This window comes from Tachypleus tridentatus, chromosome 6, assembly GCF_004210375.1.
Source record: "Tachypleus tridentatus isolate NWPU-2018 chromosome 6, ASM421037v1, whole genome shotgun sequence".
Lineage (NCBI taxonomy): Eukaryota > Metazoa > Arthropoda > Merostomata > Xiphosura > Limulidae > Tachypleus > Tachypleus tridentatus.
Window position 1 is genome coordinate 156,050,010 of NC_134830.1, and position 27,984 is coordinate 156,077,993.

A 27,984-nucleotide genomic window follows, 5' to 3' on the forward strand; every position below is an offset into this window, starting at 1 on the left:
TTAACAAGTGCAAATTTTCTTTGTTTTGTTCGATATTTTTAAACATGATTTTAACGATTTCGATTACCAGACAACAAGTTTAAAGTAATTTTACGTTTCGGTTTTTCTCTCATTATGTAGCAATTCACTTGATGCTTATGTTTAAGTGTTGCTAGAAGTATTTAAAACAATCTTTATTGATGTTACTTTAAACACGAAGTTTTAAGCATCTCGTTTGCGTTTAAGGGTCAAATACTTTTAGACGTTTAGAAAAATGTCAAGGGCGTAGTGTACTAGGAAGTTCTGAGTAGAAGTCTCAGTGTGATAACTGATATCTTACTAAACAACTTGTTTTGAATTTCGATTTCGTTCAAAATAACATGTTGGCACTGAGTAAAACCTTTACTTTTAATTTCGTGAAATGTGAAGACTCAGTCATATTTAACAGACTTAGTTAAGCCTAACACCCAAAGTTGTAGGTGTGACGTTAAAGTAATATCGTTCATTATACGATACTCTCATATGGTTCATTTTAAAACATCCCTGCCACAAGTTATTAGAGTAGCCTGTTGGTTTAGTAATAGTATCTGCATATTCTAATGAAATTATTGCAATGTCCGAAAAAACTAAATCTGTCATACTTAAAACTTGACGTCAGAACATATATCACACTTAGGTTTCTTACACTTCGTTGTAAAAGTTGAGTTTCATTTATTTTGAGAGATATCTTCTTATGATAATATAAAACGACTTCCTATCAAACGGAGAACATACAAAGTATAGGATATTAGGCCTTTTCTCAGCGGAATCACACATCCCACCCCTAATTACCAATTAAAATTTTTTAATGTTCCATGATACCGAATATTTCGAAACCTGTTGAACAAATATCCAAAGTAGACCCTTCTGTATTTGTGTACATAACTTGAAATAACCAAGTGAACTGTCCTGAACAGTACAGCAGCACTATCCAGTTAGGGTTCATGTCAACAGGAACAAAACATTTTTGTGAATGAAAATATTATATTACTTACATATTTATGTTTCGTTTGCTGTCCCTGTTTAATGACGTCACTAGGTTTATAACGGGTAGTGTGTGTGTTTGTGTTTTTTTATAGCAAAGACACATCGGGCTATTTGCTGAGTCCACCAAGGGGAATCGAACTTCCGATTTTAGCGTTGTAACTCCGTAGACTTACCGCTTTACCAGCGAAGGTCAAAGTAAAGCGAGTATAGCGTCAGTAAATATGAGGTAGAACCGCTCGTTCTTCAGACGAGTGCTATAGAACCAAGTTAATGGTAACGAATTTTCTTTGAACAACCCAAATTATTATAATCGTCTCGTCTTACAGACAGGAAGCTTCTTGTACTCTTATCTCAGGATCCAGGTGAGCCTAATCATATTTTTGTGTACATGCGAAGAATCACGAAAATCTTTGTTTCAGGAACTTGAAAGATAACATACAATAAGGAGACGAAAGAATAACTTTATGAAGATATTTTTGTTTTTCCTACGGTTTTGTCGTTAATAAAAACTAACGAAAATATTCCAAAAAATAACAACGTAGAGGTTCAAAGCAAGCTTTATCTCAATCCACACATGAGTACAATCTATTAATAAAAGGTAAAACAATATATGTCATGAACTAATTAAAGAAGTTAATTAAATAACGAATAGTTATAAGTTAGTTTGTTTTTGAATTTCGCGCAAAGCTACACGAGGGCTATATGCGGTATCCGTCCATAATTTAGCAATGTAAGAAGGCAGATAGTTATCACCACCCACTGCCAACTCTTGGGCTACTCTTTTAACAACGAATAGTGGGATTGACCGTCACATTATAATGCCCACACGGGTGAAAGGGCGAGCATGTTTGGTGCGACTGGTGTTTAGTCATGAAAATACGAAAAAATATATATTTCGTTAAACTGGATATGTTTCGTCTTCACCTTTTCAATATTCTTAAATTTAATAACAATAGCAAAGGTACCTCGGTTTAATATTTTGTAGACCCCAATCTACTGCCTTGTACGTTTTTTTTATTACCACGATAATTAAATTGGGCTTTTCAGTGAGGTTTTTTTTTTTTGTTTCGTGAAATATATCGCCCTCTAGTGTTACAGAGACATATCTGCGGACTTACAAAGCTAGAAACCGGCTTTCGATACACGTGGTGAGCAAAGCACAGATAGCCCTTTGCGTAGCTTTGTGTTTACCCTCAAACAATCGTGAGATATATCCACCACAATGAACATAAGTAAATGTCGTTTGTAATGAATTTATAACATAAGTATTGAAATTTTCATAAGGACAAGTTATTTCCATGGTTACATTAAATACGACGTACGATGTAACATAAACTTTTGTTGTCAAAATAACTAGCATTGTTACGTAGAACTGAATGTACAAGAGCCTCTTAAACGTACATAAAAAAGCTAATAAAAGAAATGCAGCTTAACAACAGACAAATAATCATTCAAATTTTGTTTTGACGTAAAGTTTGTTGATACTGAAAGTTAACATTCTCTACAGTTTTTGGGATGGTGTATCCTTTAGAAATAGAGTTAAAACTTGGTTTAGTTTCGTTTGTTTGTGAATTTCGTGAAAAGCTACACGAGGGTTTTCTACGTTAGCTATCCCTAATTTAGCAGTATAAGACTAGAAGGAAGGCAACTTGTCATCACCACCCACCCTTAGTCCTGGGCTACTCTTTTAACAACGAATAATGAGATTGCACGTCACATTATAACGTCCACATAGCTGAAAGAGCGACCATATTTCTTGTGACGGGGATTCGAACTTGCGACCATCAGATTAGGAGTCGAGCTCTCTACCCAAGTGGCAGCTAAAGAGTAACACGAAAACAAAGATGAAATATGAAGTTTTGAATTTGAATTTGTATGTTCCTCGAGATTAGATTATGATGCTCTAGTAATCTATAAAAAAATCTAAGAGCCATATCGTATCTTCATCGGCCTCCACAGCTGCTAAATCGTTTCTCGGAGAAACCATCCAGCCCCTCAACTCGTCCCAAATGAAATTTTGTATATTGTCCCAGAATGTTGAACGAAACAGAATAAAAGGTATTTTTCGAATGGGTCTTTTTTTTCAGAAATATCTTTCATTTACATAAATTATTCGTATTTGTTTAAGTTTTACTTCATAATTAATTGAACTAGCGTATGAGAACCAAACTTTTGTCCCTCTATCTGAGGGTGCGTGTCCTTTCTTACAGCAAAGCCACATCAGGATATCTGCTGAGTCCACCGAAGGAAATCGAACCCTTAATTTTAACGTTGTATTACCGCAGACGTACTGCTGTACTAGCGGGGGACTCCTAAAACATTTAACAGTTTTAATGAATATTATTAAATACAACAATAAAATATGATACTCTTTTCCTGCATCATAGTAAACCTGTAACCATGCAGTAAATATGGAAGTGTTAAAGTAAAGTATAGCTGCTTTTGTAATATATTCAAAAGGAAACGATAAAAATAGGTCAATAAAATATTATATGTTAGGAATGGAATTGGAAAAAATGTAGAAATCTATAAATTTAAGTTTAATTGTTTTTAATGTTTTGAAATTGGGATTTTAGTTAGTAAATGGAAATTTTAATAATTTTTTCAGGAATATAGTGCTATCTAGTGTGACTCAGACAATATAAAAGGAAATAAAATGATTTATTTTACGTATGTATCTGTTGACTAAAAATATTTTAATTTAAGATTATTATTTAAAATCACATCGAATAATGATTTCTGACTGTAGATGGTAGTATCAAAAGCGAAGTTTAATTAGTCTGATGGTAAAGCATCAACTGTGAACTTTATTAGATTGATAGATACTGCTTTCATTTGTTAAAATGAGTATATGTCATAGTATAAAAAATTGTGTTATGAAAGAAAGCTTCTACTGTCGCGAATCGTACATCATATCTCATAAACGTATTTTGAGACAGGTTTATGCACGATAAACATCGTTTGCGAAATAATATTTATCGAAGCCATTTGATAGAACATAGAGTATAGATATTATAAATTATATATATTAGAGACAATATAATCAATAAAGTAAGTGAAACTAACCTTAAAAGAACAACATAACATACTTTACGAAGCACGTATGAATGACTTAGAAACAAGATAATTATGTATATTAAACATTTGCATTGATTTCATGTCTATTTATTTAATCTTAAACAGCTGTTAATTGAAACTATCACGTACATAAAAATCGTATTTAATGAGAACTCGAGTTGTTAATTACACAAGATATACCAACTGGAAAAAGTTGTTATAAAATAAGTTCCTGTCAATGAAAAGCAGCCTAAACTAAACTAAACATGACGTAACTGTATCTAATCTAAACACAAAAGGAAAGATTCAGTATTATAGATAGATAAATAAATAATAATAAATTGATAAAATAGAAAACAAATAAAAGTTTTCACATTAAATAATTAAGATTGTAATGAAAAGAAACAAATAACTGTCATTATGTGTAAAGTTCTCATTTTACTTAAATTATACGTTCCACGATTCGTCCAATAATTATTTCTTATTACTTAATGTTCTATGTTTCACAGTAGAGACAACTGAATATACGTAAGACTGAACAGATAGCCCGAAGTGACTTTGCTATCATGAAACCATACACACACATGAATATAAATAAACTTTTCAAAGGCTATTTTCTATTCACAGGTATTGATATCATAAGAGTTTTTTTCCCAGTTGGTATAGCATATATGATTAACATTTCACGTTCTCGTTAAACAAGTTCCTTTATCCACATAATTGTTTAACTTCACAGTTGTTAGAAAATGAATAAACTGATTTGAAATCAATTCAAATGTTTGATATACTTTACTTTCATGTTTCCGAAACATTCGTATGTTCTTCGTTTAGTATGTTCCATTTTTTTTTCAGGTTAGTTTCACTAGCTTTGTTTATTATAATGTATGTAATATACTAAATTTATAATGTCTGTGTATCAAAAGGCTAACTTAAATAGTATTCCTTGAGCTATATTTTCCGTATATAACCCGCTCTGTAAAGAAACACGCCTTCAGCAATACATATTATGTACATATTGTGTGGTTGTTGTTCTCTTTTTTTCGTTCCTCCATACTGTTTCAAATAACTACTAAAATGAAAACGACGAAAATAAATCAATAAAAATATTAAAGTTGCGACTGGAATTTACAAAAACTGAATTTGATTGATGCAAGTTTCCTGTAACAATGTTTCTGTAATATAGCGCCACCTTGTTTTACTCAAACAGTATATGCCATTCGAGTAATGAGATGTTAATTTAAAATTATGATAAAATCAAATTTAATAATGGTTTCTGACTGTAAATGTAATGAAGCATCAATTGTGAACTTTATTAGGTTGATAGCTATCGCTTTCATTTGGTAAAATAATAATAGGTCGTTAGATGTCATGGTATCTAATAAATAAGCTATATTATGAAAGAAATATTTTATTGTAGCCAATCTTACTTCATATCCCATAAACTTACTTTGAGAATTGGCTAATTCCGTTTTAAAACTGATCTGTTAATGTCATGTGATAGTGTGACTTAATAATATCATTGCATAAGGAGTTTTTAATACTGTTCCTAAGATCTTTGGCAATATTATCTAGGCCTAATAACTTATATTCCATACAAGTTATTTTGGTTTTATCAATAGATTTTCAATAATTTAGATAAACAGAGGACAAAATTAATATTAATTTTTTTCTATCACATGAAAATTGTTTACAAATCAGGAAGAGAACAAACTCTTACTTAGTTCAATTTATTATTTCGTTTACCAGGATGAACATTTTTTATGATTATGTTTCTGAAGAAAGATATAAGCAAACTGGTACGTGTTAAAAGATTAAAGAAACTGAAGGAAAGGAAATCCTATCAGAACGAATACATGACTGATGAAAACTGGATGATTGCCAAAAAAAATATTGAGGTTGAATCCGATTCCTCGAATAAACTAAATTTATCTTATGACGATGAAGAGATAAGTAAAGCTGAGATAGAAAATTAAAAGTTAGAGAACGTTAATACCGTATACAGTTTTCCCGACAGCTAGGACAGATAGCTCTCATGCAGCTTTTCGCCAAATTCGAAAACAAACAAATATACTTAGAACTTGAACCGAAGAAAATGTTATGAAAATACAGCCGAAGTAAACAACTAGTGCTTACATGCGGTATTGGAAAAATGCCTAAAATTCAAACGATACGCCAAGAAGGAAGTGTAGCTTGTTTCTTTTGGAATTTCGCACAAAGCTACTCGAGGGCTATCTGTGCTCGCAGTCCCTAATTTAGCAGTGTTAGACTAGAAGGAAGGCAGGTAGTCATCACCACCCACCGACAACTCTTGGGCTACTCTTTTACCAACGAATAGTGGAATTGATCGTCACATTATAACGCCCTCACGGTTGGGAGGATGAGCATATTTGGCGCGACGCGGATGCGAACCCGCGACCATCAGATTACGAATCACACACCTCAACGCGCTTGGACATGGCGGGCCTGGAAGTGTAGCAGAAATAAGACAGAAAATCATAAATACGAAAAATTTTCCAATATCAAGGCAAGTATTTAATAACAATGACAAACATTAATTTGTTTTATCAGATATAAAAGCAAATAATGTTTATTTCAAAAGTGTTTTAGCAAATTACCAAATGTTAATTGCAAATGTTTTGTTACATTACAAGTGTTTTAGAAAATTATCTCACGTTTGTTACAAGTAAGGTTTTATGTCATAAATGTTTTAGTTAAATATTGTTGCTCTTTGCTTGCCCTTTAAGAAGAGGAACTATCTTAGAATTATAGCGTTTTGAGTTACAGTTTAGAACTATAAATTAATCTTTTTTGCTCTAAAATCGGTTTAGTAAGACTGTATCATTAAATACAAATTCTGATACATTTTATCCCAGTCTGGAAAGTTAAGAGATATTGTAATACTATGAAAGAAACGTAAATTAAGACGCACGTTAATTAGTCTTGCAGACAAAACAAGCTCTACGGTGCGTTCAATAATTATTTCTTATTTACTTAATGTTCTATGTTTCACATTAAAGACAACTGAACAGATAGCTCGATGTGGCTTTGCCATCGTAAAACTCACATACAACTGAATATAAATAAACATTCCGAACGCTATTTTCTACAGACACGTACTTGTATCGTAACAATGTTTTCTCAGTTGACACTCCATGTATGCTTAACAACTCATGTTGTCATTAAATAAGTTCCTTTACCAACTTTATTTTTTTTCAATTAACAGCTCTTGGAGAATGTATAAATAGATTTCAAATCAATTCAAGTGTTTGATATACTTTACTATCATGTTTCTGAGCATAGGTGCATACTACTAATATATGTTTCAATTTTTTAAGGTTACTTTCAGTAACTTTATTGATTATAATGTCTGTAATATATTTAATTTATAATATGTATAATGTATGTTATATTAAATAGTTAACTTTAATAGCATTCCGTAAACTATGTTTGTCGTTTTTTAGACTGTCTATATAGAAACATGAATAGAGTGTGGTTGTAATACTATTATGATGAACTCTTCTACTTGTTCAAAATCTTTAAAGAACTATTTAGAATATGTAACCGTTTACAATGTAATAGATCTAACACTAATGTCTCATGTGAAGTGTAAATCTATGTTATTATGTTTATCACTTTTTGTTTTATTCTGTTTTTATTATGATTATTCAACATTATAAGTTTGATATCTTGTTTAGAAACAACCTAAATTTTATGGGAAATTGTCAACATTATGACTGATAATAAGTGTAAATCTTATTCTCAATCACCTATATTAGTCACTCAATTAATTATCAAATTCTGATCCCCATTGGTTGATAAGATCAGAAGCTACTGAATATAACAAACTGCTTTACTTTTAACAGTTTTGATGAATCTTATTCAACTCGACAATAAATGTTATATTGTTTTAATATATCTCAATAATACTGTAAAAATGCAGAAAACCTGGAAATGTTACGTAAAGTGAATTCAGTGAGTTCGTTCCTCCATACTATTTCAAATAACTATTAAAATGGAAAAGACGAAAATAGATTAATAAAAATATTTCACGTTGCAACTGGAATTGACAAAAATGGAGAAATATGTAAACTTAAGTATAGTTTTTCTTAAATGATCTGAAACCATGATTTACTTTGATAAATGCAAGTTTGCTATCAAAGATGTTCTGGAAAATAGCGTCATATAGTTTTACTCAAGCAGTATATGCCTGACGGTTAATGAGATTTTAAATTAAAAATGTGATAAAATAACATGTAATGATGGTTTCTGACTGCAGACGTAAAGCATCAGTGGTGAACTTTATCAGATTGACAACCGCTGCTTCATTTGTTAAAATAAATATAGGTTGTTAGATGACATAGGATCTGATAAAAAATCTTTTGCAACATTACATTGGCCTGATAACTTAAATTCCATATATGTTATTTTGCTTTAACAAATAGATTTTCCATAACATACGCAGACTTCGAAATTAATATTCATTTTTTTTCTATCATGTAGAAATTGTTTACAAATCGGTAACAAAACAAACTCTTACTTTGTTCAATTTATTATTTCCTTTATCACACTGAATAATTTTTCGTATGATGTTTCTGAAGAAAAATTTAAACTGATGAAAAGAGAATAACATTGATAACAAATGAATATATATCTTTATTCATCTAGAATTTTTTTTGGAAATACTCGTCTCTTATTTCCAAAACTACATGTTGTCGTCTTTCTTTTTGGTTAATGTATTAGCTTTTTATCAGTTGACTCCATGAAGCCATTGTTTCTTTATCCCGTGTTTATTACGTGCTTTGCCGGCCTGTTCAAACAAAAACATGAAAACTTTGTATGACTTGATTGTCAACTCTACGAGAATTTCGAAGGAACCGAATAACCAGTTGTACCAGATACATATGTTATAATTGTGTAGAACACCTTTCAAACTTCTTTTGGAACAATTAATGTATAATTGCACTCATACCGTTCATAGTCTTCGTTCGTAGCAGTGCTATTAGTTCATTTAGGAATATCATTGCAACAAATTAGTGAATGTTTATATGAAAGAAAACGTGAAACAAAATAATACTTCCTAAGAATCTAGTAGCAGACAAGGCCACTAATAGAGAAACATTAATTTTAAAAAAAAAATAATTTAAGGGCCTCGTAATATTTTGCTTAATAATAAGAAGTGTGATACAGGTTACAGTGAAGTATTAGTACACACGTGTATTAAACAATGATGATTATATAACAACAATGATTTTATAAAACATGTTGAGAAAGTTTCCGCTGCTCGTTTAGCGTTTAGTTTAGTCTGTAATTAGTTGATGCTATCAGCTGGCTTATAGATCAAATATCGATAACAAGAATGTCAGTACAGATAAAAGACAAATTTCAGAATCAAACATTTCACCACGTGGTAATATTTCTTCTAGAACATTTTTTCTTCGAATTGTCAACACTCGAAACATGTTCTACATAAACTAACCTAAACAAGCATTTCAATATATGTATCGAAAAATGTTCCTGGAACAGAAGAAACACACAGAGAGACAGATTAACGAAAGTTTTCTTTTAAGCATAAATTACACTTTATTTCTTATTTGATTCAGTTTATTGTTTTGTGTTTTCTATAACCACAAAATAAACAAACTAAATTTCAAAACAATTTTTATTTCAATATTCAGTTTACAATTAGTTCAAGAATATATTTTTCTTGCACTATATAACCTTCTGGTGTTATTTGAATAAAGGTAAGATTTCAGAATATCATTTCTATCAGCGATAATCCGGATCCTAAAAAAGCAGTGAAAAGGAAAACGTATATGAACTTTCATATCAATTGAATTAAAACCACAAAATTGTCGATGTTGTCATAAGTTATTGTAATAACTTTAATGATTTTTAAAAGATAAGGGAAGTTTATTCGTATTAACGAGAAACTTTATTGAAGAAAAATTAATCTCAAGACGTTTGGTATGGGTATTAAAACTTTTATTCAGATAGAGTTGGGAACAATGTTTCCACCTGTGTAGGTCATATTCAGGATAACAAGGAGCTGCAAACTTTTTCTTTGTTAATCTCAGGATGTTTGTGTTTTAAAAATACCAAAAATTATTTTGTTACAGTTGTATTTGGTTTCATATGAACTATTCAATAATCTGTATATATGCACACACGTAATATTTCTATTTATATATGTTTAATTTACATAAAATGTTTATTTAACAGACTTATATATTAATATCTGGGATCTTGTGTGAGATATAACGTATCACACAGGTTATTCCTCTTATGAATCTCCAACTCTTTCTTTACAGTTACATGTAAAGTAGAAGTTAAAATGTTCCAATCTTACCCTTTAATAAAACTGAAAATTTCTATTCAGTACAAATACAACAATCCTCTCTCATTTCCCAACGAGTTCGCAGTGACTTGAGTGAATTTAATCACTAACATCTGGAGTCGGTTCTATGTGATTACAAATTTCTCATAGCCCAATGTGTAGCTATACTTTAAGAAAACAACTTGACCTACGGCCCTTATGTTTCTCATTTCAGAACTAATAATTTTTTTAATGTGTAGAAATTTTAAGCTCTTAGACATTACACATTACTTAGAAAACAAATAACTTTTCTTAACCTTCAGAGAGCAGCATTTTTTAACTATTCAGAACTTTTAAAAACAGTAAAGTTAACAAAGCAGGTTCTTCCTAAAATTAACAAACCACTGACGATATTGTATGACAGTTATTAAAAGAGCAGAATATTACATATGTCAAGAATTTTGATAATTTTGGGCTGCACTCTTTCCAATGAGAGTGCAAGCACGTTTGATACGATAGGAATTTGAACAGGCAATCTGCAGACTCACAAGTCGAGTTTTATGGTCAGTGGTTAAATTGATTAAATTTATTCGAAACGCTTTCGTATTTAAATTTTGATATACTCATTTATTTATATTAACTTCAACATCGAAATTAATTGAGCTCTTACCAATTATCATCCAGCAATGTGATTTCATGCATCCAAATAAAAACTTTCATTTCTTGTTAGTTCACTATCCAATCTTCTTCCTCTTCGATCAGTTCCGAAATCGATTTCTGATTGACTTGCTGTTCGTGTTTCTCTTCCCAATCCACCTCTTTAGTTAAGGCCACTGTCAAAACCCAAGCCAAAGTTTGGGTCTTTTTCAAACATATTCTTGTATTTTTCATTTCAACTATTAATTACGAATCCTGGTTTACCGGTAAAACCACTTTTATTCATATCTCTTTCAACAGCGTTCCTATTTCCCCTTTAATCTTTATGACCATCATAACCATTGTAAATGTTTTCGGTTATTTCGTTCCTAGCGTCACTTCTGACAGTGTGGACGATAATAATCAAAAGTAGAAAGAAAACCTGAAAAAATAAACAGAAAAATCATTTCCCTTATGAAACTATGACCAATAAAAAACAAACAAGCTACTCGCTTGGTCTGTGAGGAAGTTGTGTATATCCATAGTTATTTTACAGACACAAACAGATACACAAACACAAACTCGTACAATGTAACTTAGCCTACCGTATAACAATCTCCCCATAAAGGTTTAATATTTTTTTGTAAAATGTTCTTACGTAGAATAGATTACTATAAAACAAATGGAATAAATCGTTTAGCCTAACTTGTATAAATAATTGTACTTGAAATTACAAAAGATTGAATAATATACTGAATCTAGTCAACATAAACGTTATTTTACTGGTGTTGGGATAGATACCATACCAAGAGCATGGTGGGAAATTCGACATAATTCCTCCTGTTTGTTGTTTAATATGAAGAGAACATTTGTCAAAGTACTGTTTTACTGGGAATTATTTTATACTACAGAAGTACCTTTTTAAGAATTACTTTATCTATTTATATCTTACTTACAATGTCCCGAAATTTGATCAGTAATTATTTTTTGTCTAATTATCTCATATTAATCTGCGTAGAGAAGTGCTACTTTTTATACTGAAATGATACCATGCAACAAATACAACTATTATAGAATAAACTGTAGAAGACTTTTCACTGTTTTCATCTTCATTAGAGGGCGATAAGGTAAAAGACGTTGATAGCACCTGTAAGTTAGTCGGTTATATTAAAAGCATTCTTCAACTTTTCGTATTTACATAACGTGGGGATGTTACGCAATCATACTGAAGGCCATAGCTGTGAGTTACGAAACTCTCGTATGTTATATGATAAATTATGCGAAGGTCATATTTCATAATTGGTTATTTCGTCAGATTTATTGCGAAACGAATTTAAATAACAAATGAACGCAACAAATTTCATAAAATGTTTTTAATTTCTTTTGGATACTGGTGTATTTTTAAAATCCGACATCATGACAAATAAACATTATGTTGTTTATATCGTCAGTTCTTCGAAAATTAAATTACAGAATAATTTGTTTCTCTTTCTTGAAATCTAAATTATTTTATGTAAAATATTTATTTGTTTTCTATTTTACATTTTATTATTATTTATTTGTGTTTCCTGTTAAGTTTAGGATAGGTAAACTTACGTTATGTTTTGTGAAACTTTCACTCTGAGTTTTTTTATGGCTGCATTATGTGTAAAGTTCTCATTTTACTAAAATTATACGTCCCACGGTAATTCCAATAATTATTTCTTATTTACTTAATGTTGTATGTTTCACAGTAGAAACATCTGAATATACCTAAGACTCAGCAGATAGCCCGAAGTGACTTTGCTATAATGAAAGTATACACACTCATCAATATAAATAAACTTTTCGATGGCTATTTTCTATTGACAGGTATTGATATCATAAGAGTTTTTTCCCAGTTGGTATAGAATATATGATTAACAACTCACGTTCTCGTTAAACAAGTTCCTTTATCTACATAATTGTTTAACTTCACAGTTGTTAAAAAATGAATAAACTGATTTGAAATCAATTCAAATGTTTTATATACTTTACTATCATGTTTCCGAAACATTGGTATGTTCTTCGTATATCATGTTCCATTCTTTTTTCAAGATAGTTTCACTAACTTTGTTTATTATAATGTCTGTAATATACTAAATTTATAATGTCTATAAGTTATATTGTATCATAGGGCTAACTTAAATGGTATTCCGCAAACTATGTTTGCCTTATACAAGCCGGTCGGTAAAGAAACACGCATTCAGCAATAGATATTACACAAATATAGTGTGGTTGTAATACTATCATGATAAACTCTTCAACTTGTTGATTATCTCTGGGAAACTAAACAGAAACGGTTAACAATGTAATCGGTCTGATACTAACGTCTCATGTTAAGTGTAAATGTATCTTATAATGTATATTAGGTTTAATTTTATTCACTTTTTTATGATTACACTACATTATTAGCTTGATATCTTGTTTAGAAATAACCTAGATCTTATGAGATATTGTTGATATTATGGCTGTTAAGAACTAGAAATGTTATTCTTAATTAGCTGTATTAATCTCTGGATTTATTATCTAATTCTGATCACCTTTGGTTCATTAGATCACAAGTTAGTGAATATAATAAAATCGTTTATGCTTTTAAGAGTTTTAATGAATGTTATTAAAATCAAAAATAAAATATCACACTGTTTTCCTGTATCACAGTAAAACTGTAACCATGCAGGAAATATAGAAGTGTTAACGTAAAGTAAGGCAAATGTCCTTCTTCTTCCACAGTTTTAGTTACTTATTAAAAAGGAAAACATTAAAATAGGTAAAAAAAATATATTTTATGTTGGGACTGGAACTGCCATACGTGGAGAAATATATAAATTTAAGTTTTATTTTTTTATACGTTCTGAAATCATGATTTCATTTCATAAATGGAAGTTTCCTGTTAAAAAAATGTTCTTGAATATAGCGCCATCTAGGTGTACTGAACAGTATGAAAGGAAAGAAAAAAAAGATTGTTTTGTGTTTGTGCCTGTTGACAAAGGAGATTTTAATTTAAGATCATAATAAAATCACATCTAAAAATTATTTTTGACTGTAGATGGTAGTAAAGATGTAATAGCAACTTTTATTAATCAGACGGTCACTGCTTTCATCTTAATTTTTTTTCAATTAATCTTTTGATGTCACCTGAGTGTGCGGCCCAATAATATCTCTGCCTATGCAGTTTTGAAGACTGTTTGTTCGAAAGATATTTTACATAAATCTGATAATTTAAATTACATACAAGTTATTTTAGTTTCAAAAAGAAATTTTCTATAATTCATATACGAAGACTTCGAAACCAATATTTTTTTTTATCGTGTAGAAATTGTTTACAAATTAGAAAGAAAACAAACTTTTAGTCAGATATATTTATTATTTCCCTCATCTCAGTGACATTTTTTATTATTATGTTCCTAAAAAAAATTAAACAAGCATAAGAAAAGATAAGAACATTGATAACAAATGAATATATATCACACTCATTTAGACTTTTTGGGGAAAAAAACTGGACTTTTATTTACAAAATACATTTTGCAGTTCGATGTATCAAGTTAGAATCAGGCTAACTGTTTGTAGCCCTTGTTTCTTTATCCAGTGTTCATAACGAGCTTTTCCATCCTGTTCACACAAACATAAAAACTTTGTATGACTTGAATGAGTCGACTTTGGAAAGTCCGTTTTTTCAACTACATGGTAGAGATGTAATCTGCATATATTAACTATAGTGTAAAGTATTTAATCATGCAGTGGATTATGATTACAAGACTGAGTTATAACAAAGAATGCAGTTGGCTTTTGAGTTAACTGTTACACATTTAACAACAGCTGCTGAATATAGAGAAAAACGAGGAAATATGTTTGTTTGTTTTGAATTTTGCTGAAACAACTCGATGGCTATCTGAGCTATCCGTCCCTAATATCGCAAACTAAGAATAGTGGAAGGGAACTAGTTATCACCAACCACTGCCAACTCTTGAGCTACTCTTTTATGACGCCCCCACGGCTGTAAAGGCGAGCATGTTTTAGTGTGACAGGGATTCTTACCCGCGACCCTCGGATTACGAGTCGAAAGCCTTACCCCACCTGGTAATGTCGGTCCTGTGAACAATGTAAAATGAAAGGTTCTTGTGTACATTATATACACGTGCGTGTGTGATTGCGAGTCGAGTTACTGAACTACGTGGCCATGCCGGGCCCAAGTAAATAAGGATTAAAATTAATGATATAAAATTAACAATTAAACTATTTTTTATATTTTTAAAATAGGAAATACAAAGAAACTTGTAAAACTGTGGAAAGGCCTTCTCAGAGTCCTAAAAAAACGAAGTCGAATTTATTTTGAAATTCAAGAAATCCATCGAAAACAGTTGGTACGTGTTAATAGATTAAAGAAACTGAAGGACAAAAACCATATTAGTACGTATATATGACTAAGGAAAACCAGCTGACTGATAAAAAGAAAATATTGAATTTAATGACTCGAATAAACTAGATTTATCTTTTGATGATGAAGAGATAAGTGAAGCCGACATTTATAATTAAAAGTTAGATGATATTAATACCATATTACATGATGGAAGTATTGAAACAGAGGATCAAATGACGTCAACATCACTGTGCCCAAGGACAGTTTGTCAATAACGCCTACAACGGTGTAAGTTTATAGTGTTAAAGATGATTATAGGGGTAGATTAAGTGGTCCTGTGCCAACTCAACCTCAAGTAATGCTTACCACTACTAAACGAAAAGTGAAATTTATTCAAGAAGTAGCTGTATTTAGAATAAAAAATGACATTAATAGAGTTAATGCGAGCCCTAATGACGAAACTGGCGGTGTGCAACAAGCATATGTGAATATATTAAGAGAAATGCATAGCTGTAATTAGAATTACGTAGACAATATAGGATGTGTGTAAACATTGCTGTATAGTTATATAGATATGTGTGTGTGGTTATAACGCTCTTGTCTTTATATATTTTGGTAGTTCATACATCTGCAGATTTACTACGATAATTATTCTATGGATGAGTGTAAACATGGCGGCAGAAAGTGAGTATTGTACCACTAAAAATAAGACGGGCATGATTCTTATTGAAGAAAGAAATTTTATGTTGTCAGAAGATAAGTGGATAATTCTTGAAAATAAACCATTTCCACAGTACGTTTGCTTAATAGTTTGAATACGAGAAGAATTAATATCGTACAAGAAATCTTTTTACGTAAGTCGTCGCGTTAGTTTCGATGACAATTGTTCAGTAAACATGACGTAATTTCAAGTGATAAATCAGGGAACAGCTATCTTATGTTTAGTAACGATCTTACAGGAAATATTAATTAAGAACTATAATACCTAAGATAAACGATATCTTCTTAAGATAGAAGATTTGTTATTAGATTTAAATAATATTAAAGATATCTTTCCGATTTCTGATCGGTCTTCCCAAAAAACATGGTTTAATAGACGCTGGTGGAAATGTTTTGAAATTTTTGTTCGTAAAAGCAGCGACAGACGATTTATGTGAATTGAACCAGAAAATATAACATCAAAGACAATTATGTATAGAAATAGTTATTTTACAGGTGAATAGGGTGGGCGGGGTGGAGAGAAAAACTTTAAAGTCGGTTTTAAAGAATGATTTTGTCAATGTATAAAATGATGGCTTTTTCTTTCTTGTTTTTTTCACCAATTGTGGGTAGTAAGGAAATAATTTCATATTGCCATATTTTTCAGCATTTAACGTTTGAAGAATATATTTTACGCTGTTTTAATTTATAAAAAGATACCAACTGAATCCTGGATTATTTTACCAGGTCTGAAACGTTAAACTCTTTATTCAGCTTTAACGTTCTTCAACGACTGAACTAAAATTCGTTCTGATGGTACTTCTAGGCCTAAAATCTTATGGTGATGTTACATATTTATTTTCTCTTAATTAAAAAGAAAATTAAATATTTAATCTGAGACGTTGAGGCCTGATATACTTTCTGGTAAGTTTCTATGGGAAAATATAAGTTTGCAACGCCTACACCTCAAGAGTGATTTTTTTATATTTTAAAACGATGGCAATGTTTCACACAAACTTACATACACACACGATTAGAACATAACAAGTCTCAATGTGTTTAATTTTCGTTAGGGCTAACTTTCCATTCTACCTTTTTTGTTATATTTTAGAGTGGTCTTCCCTTTTACATTTATGTTTTTCTAAATTAATGTCACTGTTAAATTAATGTAATGCAAGTATGAGCCACCACAAGCATACTCAAGAGTTTATAAAATGTACATTAAAAAAGGTTGTTATTTGTGATATATTATGAAAAGAATAAACTACATTTTGTATTGTTCTGTTGTCATGAAGAAATTCACTTTCACACGACGTGTAGATAGGATAATTATTTAGAATAAACTTTCTGAAACAAAATGCATAAGGTTCTGTCGTCATATGAGAACCCTATAAATAATATTAAGGAATCAATATAAATACACAACTAAAAGCGACATAATGAAATTGTGTGATAAATAAAAATTAAACTAAACTAGTTTGTAGTTTCAGTTTGTAACTGACTAATAATAAGATGATAAACAACAAAGTATAATGAACTGGTATATTGGGAAAACATGTATTGTGTTGATAAATAAAAGATTGACCAGAATACGTAATTTTAATAATAAAATACGAATATTTCACATAAACAAATCAAGATGAATGATAATTCATATTCATTTCTCATCAATGTTCTTCTCTTTTTTCAGTTTATTTATATTTCTCTTGAAAAATATAATAATAAAAGTGTTCATCGTGATAAACGAAATAATAATTTGATCTAACGAAGAATTTCTTTTCTTCCTGTTTTTTAAACAATTTGTACGTTATAGAAAAAAATAAATATTTATTTTGAAGTCTGCCTGTATGTATCATAGAAAATTTGATTTTAAAACCAAAATAACTTGTATCTCATTTAAATTATTAGGCCCATGTAATATTGCAAAAACACTTTCGAACAGTATTCAAAACTCCATATACAGTGACATTATTGGGCCACACACTCACGTGACATCAATTTTAATAAGTAATTACAAAATCCTCAGTGTAAATATCTGGATTACGAAGTAGGGTTGGCTATCGTCGAAGCTTTATTTCATAACACAGTTCATAATTAGATACTGTGACATCTACCAACCTATTTTCATTTTAACAAATCAAATCAGTGGCAGCAAGATGAATTAAAATTCACCACTAATACTTTACTGCTATTTACAGTCAGAAACCATTAATAGATGTGATTTTATCATGATCTTAAAATACAGTCTTATTTGTAGACAGACACGTAGCGAAAAACAGTGTCAAAGAATGATCATTTTGGCTTTACTTTACCTTAGCAATTCCAGACTTCCTGCGTAGCTACGGTACGACTTCAATACAAAAAAAAACAGTATGACATTTTATTGTCTGGTTTAATAAGAATCATTGAAACTGTTGAAAGTCAAACAATTTTATTCTTAATTTTGATCTTATCATTCAATGTGAATCAAAATTTGATAATTAATCCAGCGATTAATGTAGCTAATTAAGAATAAGATTACTACTTATTATCAGCCGTAATATTGAAAATATCACATAATATCTTTGTAATTTCCAAACCAAGATATCAAGCTAATAATTCTATATACATGAAACATCCATTGTTGACAACGGTTTCTTTTCAGACCAGTTTATAAACGAGAAACATAGTTTGCGGAATACTATTTACGTAAGACATTTGCTACAACATACATTATAGATATTATAAATCATATATATTACTGACATTAAAATCAATAAGTTAGTGAAACTAACCTTTAAAGAACAACAAATATACTTTATGAAGAATGCACAAATGACTTGGAAACAAAATTGTGTATTAAACATTTGCAATGATTCCAGTTATGTTTATATAACCTTAAACAGCTGTTAATTGAAACTACAACGTGCACAAAAATGATTATTTAATGTCAACTCGAGTTGTCAATCACACATGATACACCAACAGGAAAAAAGTTGTTATAAAATAAGATCCTGTGAATGAAAAGTAGCCTAAACTAAACTCTCATAACATGACGTAACTGTATCTAACCTGAACACAAAAGGAATGTTTTGGTATGATAGATAAATAAATAATAATAAATTGATAAAAAAAAAATAAAATTTGCACATAATATAATTCAGATTGTAATGGAGGGTAACAAATAATTCTGTAATCTACTTTTGGACGAACTGACGATATAAATACCATAAACATTATTTGTCAGGATATCGGACTATGAAAGTACATCAGTCTCAAAATCAAACGAAAAACATTACTATAAAATTTATGGCGTTGGTTAATATACCTTTGTAAATACATCTGAAGAAAAAGCAAAATATTGAGTACAACTTTTGTTTGATTAAAACCAATGAGTAGAAAGTTACATCATAGCAGTTTCGTTACTCACACCTGTGACCTTAAGAATGATTGCGTCATATCACTCCACAATCTAAATACGTAAACATGAAGAACACTTTTAACATAATCATCTAACTTACAGCTGATATCAGCGACTTTTACCTTATCGCAATCTGATGAACATGAGGATTGTGGGAAGTGTTCTACAGTTTATTCTATAACTTAATTATCTGTTAAATCCTTACCTCCTACAAAATGGCGTGTGAAATTTTCATCAACAAGTAGTTGTACGTTGACCCAAAAATCATATCTGTGGAGTTAATATTAGCTCCAGTGAAGAAAAGCTTTTCACAATATGTTTAGCTGACCGCGAAGTCGAAATTAGAATTAACTAGACAATATAGGCTGTGTATAAACATTGTTGTATATGTTATATATATGTGTGTGTGATTATAAGACACTTGTCTTTATACGTTTTAGTAGTAGACATTCTGCAGTTTTAATACTATCATTATTCTATGGATGATAGGAAATATGGCGGCAGAGAACGTGAGAATTGAACCGGTAAAAACTAAAAATGATATGATTTTTATTAAACACGAAGCTTTTGTATTATCAGGAGATAAGTGGATAATTCTTGAAAATAAACCGTTTCCACAGTATGTTCGATGAATAGTTTGAATTGGAGAAGTACCAATATTGTTCGAGAAATCTTTTCACGTCAGTAGTCCTGTTGGTGTGATGACAATGGCTCGGAAAGTGTAACGTTATTTCATATTACAAATAAGAGAACAGCGATCTTATATTCGGTAAAGATCTTACAGGAAGGATTAATTAAGAACTACAAGACCCTGGCTGAACGACATCTTGTTGAGATAGAAGATTTGTTATTAGGTTTACACGATATTAAAACAGCGTTTCGATTTCGGATCGGTTCCACAGAAACTTGTTTTAATAGACGTAGATGGAAATGTTTTGAAATTTTTGTTCGGAAAATCAACCACAGACGATTCACTTGAATTAAACCAGAAAATATGACAAGAAAAACAAGTATCTATAGAAATGGTTAATTTAATAGGTGAAAAGGCAACTATAATACGATCATTAAACAAGACATATGAATTACATTACCAGGAAATTAAAAACTAGTCCCAAGCACTTGTAAACATTACAACCACTTGACACATACCAAAATTAAACTGTCTGAAATTCAAAAGCAGGAACTAAAATTTTAGTTTTCAAGTTTTTAATTCAGAAAAACTAAAACAATTATCATTTAGAGTTGGAAATATTGGGGCTGAATTATCTAAGTTTGTACAAGTATTGTATGTAGCTGTATACAGAAAGCTGAGTTCATACTTTATATGTCCAACTAAATGAGAAAAAGTATCAGATGTAATTTATAATTTCTACACATAAATCAGAGATTTACATGTATTATATACATGGGCTGATGTAAACACAGCATCAATAAAGGATACACTGTGAGTGTGTATTGTGATACCTTCAAAAGTAACACATAAAATGATCAAATTATAGTGCATTATGTTCTTACCCTTAACTTCAATTCATTCGTTAGCTGTAACTGTGGAAACGACAGGAGAAGACATGTTAAAATGTATAGAAGGTCCCTTTTGAGTACGTGACCCTGAACGATGTTCAAATAGAATAATTTTATTTTTATAAAATTAAGACACCAGGAACTTGGTTATTTTAAATACAAAAGAAGAGCTTACCTTATGGACACTACGCCCTCAATGAAATATAAATCGTTTTCATTATCGAACGAATGTAATTGAATAAAAGAATATTGGATATATTAGATTGGTTAGAATGTGTTCTGCTCATAGCCAAAAAATTAACGTTATCCTATAGTTTTGGAAATAAAAGTAAATATACAGGAAATCTATTAAATATAAGAGTATCCGATGGTCAAGAACTATTGATTATAAAAGAGTTATAGATAATTCAGTATATAAATGTAGATTCAAATCTTGAAGGACTGTCAAACATATAAGATGAAATCCGAAACTTGCCCGGTAAGGTATCAAGGAATTTTAAACATGTAAACCACGTGAGAGCTACAACAGAAGGAAATAGCTTAAATAAATGAAACCCGAACAGTGCCAGGCAAAAAACAGAAGATTGTCTTATTCAGCGGCCACTGAAAATGTTGAATTATATGAACCTCACCTATCTATGTATAGCGTAGAGTAATTTATGACAAACTAATGTTAAAATTAAATTAGTAATTAATTCGTGAGGTTAGCTAATCATAAAAAAATAAACATATCGGTCAAAATTATTTTAAAAATTTATAGTATCAATATATATATATATATATGATTGATGTTCCAAAATTAAAAGTTCCACAACCAGTGAAGGAGAAGAAGATTAATAATCAGCCACAAACGAAAAAAAAATAAGTTATGAATTATATCCTCATAGCAATTAATCAGTGACAAATGAAAGAAAACCCACATTACGATAATGTTTTTTCAAGTAGAAGAAATTGTGAGTGGAGAAGTGTTAAGTGATATATCGAAGTGCGAGTAATACAGTGAAGTGCGCGAGTAATTACAACGTTCATGTCGAAAAAGACATTACGTGCACGAGTTCTAAGAGAAGACCAGAGAAGAACTAACAGAGAAAGTAAGAAGAATGATGACGTCTCTTTATTGTTACAGATGGTGTACAATTTGATGTATTAAATTAACTTAATATAATGTAAAGTATACCTGTATTGATCACTATCTTCTCAATTCGAAATTTCTTTTATTATCAAGTATTATATAGTTAAGTGGTACATAGCTAATGAATATTAGCTGCAGAATTTAGTATCATTTAATGTGTTTACTAACCATTACTATATATATCAACATTTGTTGCCTTTGAACACATCAAAGGCCTCGAAGGTTAATCTACTTTAGTCATATCTAAAAAAATTTCCATTTAAGGGTAGGTAAATACAGATCATGATGCATGATCAGATAGAATTATCAATATGCATGCTCCACACAAGGTTTTACTAGCACACAAAAATACAGTAAATAAAACGAGAGGAAAGGTCTTATTAATTAAATACTTTAATCCTGTCTAAAATAATTTCAAATGCCGCAGCGACTGAAGATTATCTCTTACGTTAATTCATCCTGTTCATACATACTTTTGTAGATTATACTATTTACAGGAACACCTTTCTATCGATTATACTATTTTCAAAACACCCTGTACAGTTTGTACCATTTACTAAACCTCCCTTGTATGGTTTGTACTCTTATTATTTATTAGTATTATATATTATTTAAAGAAACATACTTGTACTGTCTTTTCACCTTTTGCACTCAATATTTCATTCATATATTATTAACGCTTAAATTTTCGGGAGTCAGACTCCAAAAATATTCAACAGAAACTGACCTAACTAAGCATTTCATACTGTATCGATTATCAAAACTTTTCTTTTAACAATAAATTACACTTTATTTATTACTTTATTCAGTTTATTGTTTTCTGTTTTCTATTCTGAAAAAAATCAAACTAAGTTTAAATACAAAGTTATATCAGAATTCAGTTTACAGTAATTTCAAATATACATTTTTCTTGCACTATATAATTTATGGGATGTTAATTCAATAAATGCAAGATTTCGCAACATCATTTCTATCGGCAATAATCCAGATCATAAGAAGCTGTAAAGTAAAAATATATATAAAGATTCATATAATTTGAATTAAAAGGAAAAAAAAAAATTGTCGGTATTTTATAAGAAAGTTACTTAATTAACTTTAGTGATTTTTTAAGAATTGGAGAATTTATTAATAATGACGAGAAACCCACTTGAAGTAAAAATGTAACTCAAGACGTTTGGTGGAGGTATTAAAACATTTACTAAGATAAAGTAGACAACAACGTTTCAACCTTCTTAGGCCATCTTCATGATAACTAAGAGTTGTAAACTTTCTCTTAGTTAACCTGAGGAAATTTATATTTTAAGACAACTGTAAATGGTTTCAATATGCACTATACATTTATTTATCAATATATATATAATTTTTCTATTTATATAAGTTTAACTTTAATTATATGTTCTATAACAGACGTATATACATACCACTGGGATCTTTTGTAACGAAGAATATATCACAGACGCAATTCCATTCATGAATCTCCTCCTATTTCCTTACAGCTTCTTGAAAAGTTAAAGTTAAAATGTTCCATTATTACACTTTAATAAAACTGACGATTACTTGTGCTTCATAAACACAGCAGTTCTCTCTCTTCTTCTTACGACTTATCGATGACTTTAGTGACTTAAATCGCTAACATCAAGGGTAGGTTCTTTGCGATAAATAAAGTTAGAGAGCCCTGTAGCTTTCCATAAAATAAACAAAGTGACCTAAGGCCCTTATGCTTTTCATTTAAATACCAATACGATTCTTTTATGTGTATAAATTTTAAGCTCTTAGACATTACACATTACTTAGAAAATCATTACTTATATTAGCCATCAGAAAGCAGCAAACACTTTAAATTTTCAACAATTTTAAACATAGTAAAGTTAACAATACAGCTTCTTACAAAACAATAACAAACCAGTGACGAACAGTTACTAAAAGACCAGACTATGCATTCTCAAATCATACGAGATAATGTTCATATTAATAAATAAAACATTATACAATCACAAATTTTGAAACTCTGAAGCTATACTTTCACTAATGACAGGACAAACTTGTTTTATACGAAAGGGATTTGAACCAGCAATCCTCAGATACACGAGCTGAGTGGAATGCCTGGTGGTTAAAATCCTTAATTTTTATTTAAAAAAATGGAACATTGACACGTTTTCGAATTTAAATTTTGATTTTCTCACTTATTTATACTAACCTCAACTTCGAAATAAATTGAGCTCTTACCAATTGACTTCCGCCAGTGCGATTGATAATAATTCTTAGCTCACCATCCCATCCTGTTTCTGTTCCTCTTTCTGTTCTCTTTTTGTTTCTTTTGCTGTTCGTGTTCGTCTTCCCAACCCACCTCTTAAGTTAAGGTCACCGTGAAAACCCAGCCTAAGCTTGTGTCTCTTCTAAACATATTCTTCTTGTATTTTCCATTTGTCTTACCTATTCCGTAACAACTTTTATTCGTTTGTCTGTAATAAGAGCTCCTATCACCCACTATATCTCCATGACCACCAAAACCTTTATGGACGTTTCGGGTTAATTTGTTATAGCCGTTTATGGCGTAACTTCCTAAGGTGTAAACCGAAGTAATTAAAAGCAGAATGAAAACCTGTGATAAAAACAAATACTAAAATTCATTTTTTTTATGAAACTATGACTATTAAACAAAAAACAAGCTTCTTTCTTCGGCTGGGAAGGAATTGTGTAGATTAAAAGTTATTTTACATAAACAAATAAATAAACAAACACATACAAATAGTACGATTTAAATTAGCTTATCGTATAACATTTCCCTTTGAAGCTTTAAGATGTTATTGTGAAATGTTCTAAGACAGAACATATTAAGTATAAAAGAAATGGCATTATTGATCTTTAGTGTAAATCGTTTAACTTAACTTACATTAATAATTGTAATACATATTAATAATGATTCATTAGATTAGTGAATCTAGTCAACATAAACGTCATTTTACTGGTATTGTGACAGATACCGCCCGAGGAGATTGGTAAGAAATTCAACATAATTCTTCAAGTTGTTTGTTTATATGATGAGAACAAGTGCTGTTTTATTTGAATCCTTTTAAACTAAATTCGAATACCTTTCTAAGAATTATGTTATCAATTTATATTTCACCAACAATGTGATGAAATCAGGTTTCTTATAAACAAAAATTTATTTTGGTCTATTTATCTCATATTATTCTGCCACTTCTCATACTGGAATGATACCATGCACCAAATACAACAATTTGTCTCCGGTGAGCTGTGCTAAAGTTGAACCGATAATTAACTTACAGAATAAACTGTAAAACACTTACCACTGGATTCATCTTCATTAGACTGCAATAAGCTAAAATTGGGCGATATCAGGTTTTAGTTAGTTGGTTATGTTAATAGTATTCTTCAAATTTTGGAATTTATATAATGTGTTGTTATGAGGCAATCACAGTGAAGGCCATAGCTCTGAGTTACGAAACTGTTATAACCCTGGTCACTACCTACTGGTTTTAAATTATACTTTATAATTGGCTCCAGATGTATTGATGAACGCATTTAAATCACAAATCAACGCAATAAAATTCATAGAAATGTTTTGAAAATCATGTACTTTCAAAGTCCAATATCATGCTGAATAAGCGTTATGATGTTTATATCGCTAGTTCGTCCAAACATAAAATACAGAGTTATTTTTTTCCCTTTGTTAGAATCTGAATTACTATATGTGAAAACTTTAATTTGTTTTTTATTTAAAACATTACTATTGTTTATTTGTTTATCACACTCCAAACGAGTTTAGGTTAGGTACAGTTACGTTATGTTATGTAAAACTTTCTAACTGAGTTTATTTAAAACTATTTAGGTGAAAATTTAACATTCGTCTTAAATTATACGTTCCACGGTGCGTCAAATAATTACTTCTTACTGACTTATTATTCTATGTTTCACAGTACAGACAATTGAATATACGGAAGACTCAGCAGAGAGACCGATGTGGCTTTACCATAATAAAAACATACAAACACAACTGAATATAAATAAACTTTCCGAACGCTAATTTTTATTGTCAGATACTTATTTAATAACAATTGTTTCACAGTTGGTTTAGCATGTATGATTAATAACTCATGTTCTCATGAGATACGTTTCTCTATCCACATTATTTTTTCAATCAACAGCTGTTTACGAATCTGTAAACAGATCTGAAATTAATGCAAATATTTAACTTACTTTACTAACTTGTTTCCGAGTCATTGGTACGTGATTCGTTTGGTTTGTTCTATTTTTCATATAAGGTTAGTTACACCTGTAATATATTTAATTTATAATGTTTACAAGTTATGTTGTATCGAAAGGCTTTTGTAAATGGTATTCCGCTATTTATGTTTGTCGTAAAAAAATCCGGTTTTAAAAGAAACACGTAGTCAGTAAAAGATACTTTACGCTTGTAGTGTGTATGTAACATTATTATTACATTCTGTTATATTTGTTGAAAATCTCTAAGAAACTATATACAAAATGAAAAGGTTAAAAATGTAATAGGTTTAACACCTATGTCTATTGTCAAGTGTAAATATGAGTTATAATGTTTTTCAGTTTTCATTTTATAAAATTTTGTTAATGATAGTCATTGTACCTTATAAACTTGATATCTTCTTTAGAAATAACATAGATCTTATAACATATTCTCTATATTACGGCTTATAATAAGTAGAAATCTTATTCTCAATTAGCTATTTTCATCCATAGATTTCTTATCAAATTCTGATCCCTATTGGTTCATTACATTAAAACCTAGTGAATATAATAATACTGTTTGAATTTTAACAGTTTTGATGAATCTTATTAAATTGGACAATGAAATATAAAATGAATCACTCTTTTAATATATCACAGTAAAACTGTAAACATGCAGAAAATAAGGAAGTGTTAAGGTAAAGTAAAGCCAGTTCATTATTCAAAAAGAAACGACGAATATATGTCAATATAGCGCCATCTAGTGTGACTCAAACAGTTTAAAAGGAAAGAAAAAACTTTTTTGTGTTAGTGCCTGCAGACAAATGAGATTTTGTTTTAATATTATCATAAAATCCCATCTAATAATGATTTCTGACTGTAGATGATGGTAAAGCTCCAACAGTGAATTTAATTAGTCTTACCGCCACTGCTTTCATTTCTTAAATAAAAATAAATGGGCAGGTGTCATGGTATATTATAAAAAAAAATGTATTATGAAAGAAAACTTCGACTCTCACCAATCCTACTTCATATCCCAAATACTCATTTTAAGGATTTGCTAATTAAATATTAAGATTGATCTTCTAGTGTCACGTGAGTGTCTGTGGCCCAAATTTCTGTGATTTAGAGCACATAATTAGTGAACAAAATAATGATGAGTTAATAAATAACTGCTTAATTGATGAAAAAAGCAGAAACGATTGCTAAACATTTCAGACACGGTGTAACCCAGTATTTACGAATAGAGGTGATAGTTCCGTTTCCAATTCAGTAGAAGACATTGATCAATTGTTAGGTGTCCAGAAAACTGAAACAACTGCTTTTCATCCAGCTGCTGCAGTATTAGCAGAAAGATTCAACAGAACTTTGCTAGTTACGATCTCTCAATACTGTGAGTAAGATCAGAAAACTTGGAAAGAGCTGGTTCATTTATTACAATAGTGCTGAAAATGAGTCTACTCCAGAAAGTCCGTTTTTTCTATTACATGGTAGAGATGTAATGCTGCCAAAGAAAGCAAGAGATAATGACCCCAAAAATATCTTATCATGCAGTAGATTATCATTACAAGACTGAGCTATTACAGAGAATGCAGTTAGCCTTTGAGTGAACTAAT

General features: G+C 30.2%; 1 protein-coding gene and 2 long non-coding RNA genes across 5 annotated transcripts in view; 1 reads left to right on the top strand and 2 right to left on the bottom strand.

Annotated features, from left to right (window-relative positions):
- The window catches only part of LOC143254190 (uncharacterized), a gene marked incomplete in the record, with an annotated part of 711,062 nt that overhangs the window by 8,650 nt on the left and 674,428 nt on the right, over window positions 1-27,984 (bottom strand).
- On the top strand, window positions 5,708-17,371 carry LOC143254205 (uncharacterized). The gene is made up of 2 exons (XR_013030090.1): window positions 5,708-6,586; window positions 12,745-17,371. It is a non-coding gene; the product is annotated as an uncharacterized LOC143254205 (long non-coding RNA).
- LOC143254209 (uncharacterized) lies at window positions 9,602-25,587 on the bottom strand. 3 transcript variants are annotated; one of them, XR_013030095.1, is made up of 4 exons: window positions 25,453-25,587; window positions 23,563-24,743; window positions 11,046-11,453; window positions 9,602-9,846 (listed from the first exon to the last, which is right to left on the bottom strand). It is a non-coding gene; the product is annotated as an uncharacterized LOC143254209 (long non-coding RNA). The 3 variants fall into 3 exon arrangements; XR_013030094.1 differs by lacking the exon at window positions 9,602-9,846 and having other exon boundaries at window positions 10,984-11,453; XR_013030096.1 differs by lacking the exons at window positions 9,602-9,846; window positions 11,046-11,453 and adding an exon at window positions 22,681-23,140.